At 31.0% G+C, this 6,185-nt stretch overlaps 1 long non-coding RNA gene across 3 annotated transcripts; it reads left to right on the top strand.

Annotated features, from left to right (window-relative positions):
- The first annotated feature begins 1,192 nt into the window (after positions 1-1,192).
- Positions 1,193-2,749, top strand: LOC106293240. 3 transcript variants are annotated; one of them, XR_001260417.1, is made up of 5 exons: positions 1,193-1,435; positions 1,945-2,167; positions 2,261-2,352; positions 2,442-2,529; positions 2,607-2,749. It is a non-coding gene; the product is annotated as an uncharacterized LOC106293240 (long non-coding RNA). The 3 variants fall into 3 exon arrangements; XR_001260418.1 differs by having other exon boundaries at positions 1,945-2,152; positions 2,442-2,749; XR_001260416.1 differs by having other exon boundaries at positions 2,442-2,749.
- Positions 2,750-6,185: the final 3,436 nt, after the last annotated feature.

The raw sequence follows: 6,185 nt of genomic DNA, 5'->3' as shown, positions 1-6,185 counted from the left end.
GAATACCGGAATGGTGCAGAAAACCTGTATTTTTGGTTTTCTATGTAAAAAACATAACTCACCCATGTATTGTGTGTTTGATTTATGTTATGTTTACATTACTCAGCCGTGTCGTTTATATATCTCATCTGTGTCGTTTACATAACTCAGCCATACCTCAAACATACCCTGAAATAAAAAAATGTTTAGATAACTCAGCCATATCGTTTAGATAACTCAGCCGTATCGTTTATATAAATCAGCAATACCTCAAACATACCCTAAAATCGGAAAACTGAATTCAAGTACTTTAAGAAGTTATATTGAAGATCATCTTATCAATATCAAGTGAATATAAATCAACTGAATGTAATCTATTAAAACCTAAAAAGATGTAAAACAAAAAATATACCCGTCCTATTTGAACTAGTCTATACTATTAAAGCAAGATCATATTGTCATAATTACCTTAGGGGCATGTTTCCTTCACTAACATTGCATGTTTCATTAAGGGCAATTAAGTAATATTAATAACAAATCTATATTGGGTCATTATTTTTGGATCCAGCCCAAATCAAATCTCTCTTGGGCCATTTGGGCCTATTAAAAAATCAGATTCAATTCTCACCTTTTTTTTTTCCTTTGGACCATTGAGTCCAAGTTCAAATAATTTTTTTTCAACTATTCTTAATTATTATTTTTTTCTTTTCTTAATATAATTTAAGCATTCATAAAAATAATTGAATTTTTTTATTGAAAAGTATAAATCTTTATTAAAAGTATATAATTTTTTAATTAAAATATTAACCCCATAATAAAATTAATTTATCAGAGTTATACCAACTTAATTCATTAAAAAAATAAAGTTTAATTTTTTTAACATAAATAGTCATTTAAAATGAAATACGATAAATAAAGATAAAATTTTTAAGTCTTTTATAAAATAAAACACAAATATATGAAAATGTGACATTTACTAAATATTTGTCAATTGAAAAAAAAAACAAAAATAAACCCGCGCTTTCAAAACGCGGGTCAAAATCTAATAATCTATTAAAACATAGTCCTATTTTAACTCTACCGTGACATATTTGTTTTGGACCTATTCAATAAGTTGTGACAAAATATAAAAATACACTTCATTATATAATGACCTATATATTTAAATTAAACTAACTTTAATATGTGATTAATATTTGACCCTATCCAACTTTAAAAAGGTCATCCATCTTTTGTCGTCGTCGTCTTCTACATCTTCTTCCTCTGTTCCACCATCATGATCTCCGACCATCACACACGGGTAGATTCGCAAAACAAAGAACAAAGTGAAATCAGGGTTTGTGGATTGATTCGTGGACCAGCCATTCTCGAGCAAGATGTTTTGCTTCTTTCAATCATTTAGAGAAATGAATCTTCAGATATAATTAAGGTCTGGTTCATCCATACGAAAGGCCATGTGAGTGTATTAGATCTGTTCGACTCGATTTCATGCTCTAACTTTCAATCTCTCAGTTTGCTTTATAGGGTTTCACTAAGTAGATTGAATCATGGGAAGCGGAAAATCTCTGCAATTTTGTTTCTGGGTATACAAAACCTTGAAATAGGGTGTGTGAACTGGTGGGCTAATCTAGAATTGACTTGCCATCAAAATGCATATAGTTTTCTAAGGACTCGATTATTATTTCTTATTTTGCTGGATAAAGATTGATCCTTTAGAGATGATTGAGCTATGGCCTCAACTCTGAGTTTTTTTTTTCCCGTTTTTAAAGATAACAACTTTATAGAGTTTATGTGCTTACCTGCGCAGCTGTTTGATAAAGGATATTTCTTGATTAGGAGGAAACAAAGATGATAGCTCAAATTAGTATCTGTGATTCCGACCCTTGATTGTTGATCATCGCATGAACTCTTTCGTGAATTTTCTCTTGAATCTAAGTAACAGACGCTATGTTTTGGTTAATTCAGAGCTAAGGTCAGTCACTATTCGAGTGAAACTGAGATAAGAGTGAATTCTGAGTCAAGGCAAAAAGGTATTTGGAAGACGTGAAAGCTCCCAAGCAAGTTATCCCCTTCGCACGCTTCTGTCGTGGTGTTGGACGTACTGATATGGCATTCCAACAATCAAGGTAGCAAGGCTGTTAAATCTACTCAGTTGGTACTTGATTTCTCCGAGGTAACTTATACTGAGGTAACTTTAGAGTTTTGACTCTATTACTATTTTTTCTTTTCTTTTATTGATATGGATCTTATGCTCAGTTGATAATTATCATTTAATTTTCAGGTCAAAGTTTTGGGTTTTGATGCCTTTTTCATATCGCACATCAAAGTGAACCAAGCAGCATAACATAGGCAGAGGACGTATTATAATACCCTGTAAGAATCAATCATATGTTTTTCTTTATGCTACTCTTTTTCAACTTTTGTTTCAGTCACAGTGTGCTAACTCTCTCTCTATTTTGCAGCGTACATGTCAAAACCATGCCAGGCTGAATTGATTTTGTCAGAGAAATAATCTGTGAAGAAAGAGTTAATTTATGCGCCTCAATGCGCGTATGTAATCCTGATTTTCACCATCATCATTGATCTTTTACTTCTCATGCCACTTTTTGTTATATATTATTTTGTAGCTGGAAACTGGAAAGTCAGTTGGCAGCGAAGTCAAAGAATGGAACTTTATTGTTTCTTGAATTATAATCATATACTTTACAAGACATGATGATTGGTATTGGATGACCCGAGCTTTAATCTATCTACTATGTTTTGAGGTTAATTAACTCTGGATTTTGAGCTCTAATCTATCTATTATGCTTTTTGTGGATTATTTTCATTAACAAATTTATTTACATGTTTGTTTATTCACTAATAGATTTTAATATGTTTAGGTATGTTTAATATGTTTAGGTATGGGGTGTTTGGTTTACGGTTCATTTATAGATTGTATTTTTTAGTCTTTGGTTTTTCCGGTTCAGTTATGATTTTTGGTTTTCGGTTCATGAAATATACTAACCGCTCGGTTATTTATGAATTTGGGTTTTGTTTGGAATTAGTTATTTTAGTTGTTGGTTTGGTTTAAATAACAATATTAGGAACCTGATAAAATTTTGAGTTTAATTAGAGCGCGTGAGTCTAAAAAGGAATATTAAATTTTTAATCTTAGATTATAATTTAGATAGCTATTATTTTGGTTATATTTTGTTATTTTTATTTTGTATTATATTTTATAACAATAAAAAAATATAAATGTAACCAAAAATATAGCTACCTAAATTTGAATGAGGATCAAAATTTCATATCCATATTTAGATACACGCGTTCGAGTTAAACTCAAAATTTTATCGGGTTCCTATCACTGTTATTTGAACCAAACCAAAAAATAAATAACTAAACCCAAACTAAACCAAAATTAATAAATAACTTAGTTATTACTAACTTAACTATTACTAAATTTCTTGAACCGACCACAATCGTCAGGGAACCAAATCGAAAATTAAAAAATATGCTAACAGAGATTTATAAAATATTATCAAATCATAAAATTTTAATTTCAAAACATCAGTTATAAATATAAATAATCCCGCGCAACTGCGCGGGTCATAATCTAGTTTTGATTTAAATCCGTAACTACATTTTTTAAGTTTAAGCAATTTTTAAAACAAATTGAAAAGAACTAAAATTACAAATTATATTGTTTTTTTATGATTATTGATTGATTTTAGTCTAAGGATTCAATATTTTAAATATAAAATTATAATATTTTATAATGTATTAAAATTTAAACTACAAATATTAAATATAAAATTATAAAGTTAAATATTTTCAAAACATTATCTCAAACCATATCTATTTCGAACCTTTAACCCTAAACCTTGAACAACATACTTTGACATATACCATAAAACATTAAACTTCAAACTTTTTAAAAATATTAATTAATCATCTACCATAAATTCTAACTACAAATGTTAAAACTCTAATATTTTTGTTATTTAAAAATATAATCTTTACTCTTAAATCTTAAATCGAAACCCAAAACACTATATACCAAACCCTAAACTCACTCAGTTATATACCCTAAACTTTAAACATCATATTTAAACCACACATCAAAAAATCAACATATAATCATAAAATCCAAGTTTTAAAATTTAAAGCTTTATCAAAAATACACTTTAATATAAAATCAAAATTAAAACATTAACCATTGATTGTTTTAATCTAAGGGCTACAAATCCATCTAGTGGTTATCTTCTAACTTCTTTCTCATTGGTTAGATTTTTCTGTACAAGGATTACAATTCTTGACAATTAATTAGTTTTGATCTAATGGTCTAAAATACATTTTTTTTCTTCACTTTCTCTCTTCTATTTGACGTCTCCTTCTCCTCTTCTCTTTCCTTCGACAGTTCTTTACAGTTTCAGATCTTCTTCATCTCTCTCACTTTCTGTCTTGTAAACAAGAGAGATTCATACATTATCATTCATTTCTTATGCCTTAGTATATTTGGTTTGTGAATCTTAGAAGTGAGAGAAGAAGAAACGTCAAAGAAGAAAAGAAGATTGTCGGAGAAAAAGAAAAAGTATTGAAGAAGACTGGTCTTCGCCATCGTCACGGATATTGAGCTCGTCGCCATCTATACTTGCCAACGTCGTCCTTGTTTCTGTTTCTCAGATCCATTTTTGTCGGTCTTCATCTTCACCGTAGTCGCCACTACCACCGCTTGTCACCACACTGGTCACCTCTCTCTCTTTCAATCTCTCTCGCTTTTTCTCTGTGTTTTGAATTTGTTCTTGTTACTAGAAGAAGGTGGATAAGGCAGATGAGCTTAATGGTGGAGGAGATAACAAAACCGTTGTGTGGCTTGAAGACGTCGGAGCTCTCGTGGTAACGAGACTGCGGTGGCAAAGGAAGAAGACAATAATGAGCTCCCGGCTCTCGTGATATGGAAGAAACACGCGGTGGTTTAGTTAGGTTTAGATTTTGTCGACACGGCTGCAAGCTTTTTTGTTTCTAGGTTATAGATTAGGGTTGGTTTATAGTTAAACTCAGCCGTAAGGTATGCATAACTCAGCTGTAAGTGTGCATAATTCAGCCGTAACTTATCTGAATGGTATAAGCCAGTCGTAACGTCCCTATAACTCAGCCGTTAAGTGTAATATGTTTTGCGACGTTTCGTATTTTGGGCGGAAAAAAAATATTTTGGGCGGAAAAAATCATTCCTTCAACTCTGAACACAATATTAAAACTTTAATAATTTCTTAAATTTAAACCTCAAACCCTAAACTATAGAACTATAAAGTTATAAAAATTATAAATTTTATCTTTTGAACACAATATTAAAACTTTAATCTTTTCTTAAATTTGAACCTCAACCCCAAAACTATAGAACTATAAAGTTATAAAAATTATAAACTCAGTCGTAACGTATGTATAACTCAGCCGTAATTTGATTATAACTTAGCCGTAACGTATGCATAACTCAGTTGTAAAGTATGCATAACTCAGCCATAACGTATCTGAATGGTATAAGCCAGCCGTCCTATAACTCAGCCGTCAAGTGTAATTTGTTTCGCGACGTCAGTTGTAAAGTAATTTTGGGCGGGAACAAAATATTTTGGGCGGGAACAAACTCATTCCTTCAACTCTGAACACAATATTTTCTTAAATTTGAACCTCAAACCCTAAACTATAGAATTATAAAGTTATAAAAATTATAAAGTTAATCATTTGAAAACAATATTAAAACTTAAATATTTTCTTAAATTTGAACTCCAAACCCTAAAACTATAAAGTTATAAGAATTATAAACTCAGCCGTAGCGTATGCATAACTCAGCCGTAACGTAAGGATAATTCAGCCATAACGTATGTGTTGGAGACTTAATGTATGAACGAAAGTTATCATATTCAGATGACGCACCATCTGAGTCATCAAACATATAAACTCAACTTTCAAATTCATCATCTTCTTCGTCTTCTCTCATTTTCTTTTTTTTTTTGTTCAACTCTCTTCTTTTCTTACAATTTACGGGACTTAGCTTCTTCATCTCTCTCTTTGAGTCTTTTTTTTCTGCAAGACGACGAATCCAATGACAGAGGGAGCAGCGGGATATAGGACCGCCATACATGAAACTGGAAGAGAGGAAGCTTCTTCTTTAACCGACCATCATCGAAAACGACGACGACTGTAGTAGATCTGTCTCAGATTTT

This window comes from Brassica oleracea, chromosome C5 (genome assembly GCF_000695525.1).
Source record: "Brassica oleracea var. oleracea cultivar TO1000 chromosome C5, BOL, whole genome shotgun sequence".
NCBI lineage: Eukaryota > Viridiplantae > Streptophyta > Magnoliopsida > Brassicales > Brassicaceae > Brassica > Brassica oleracea.
Note: the sequence above shows the minus strand (reverse complement) of the source record. Positions and strands in the feature narration are given on the sequence as shown.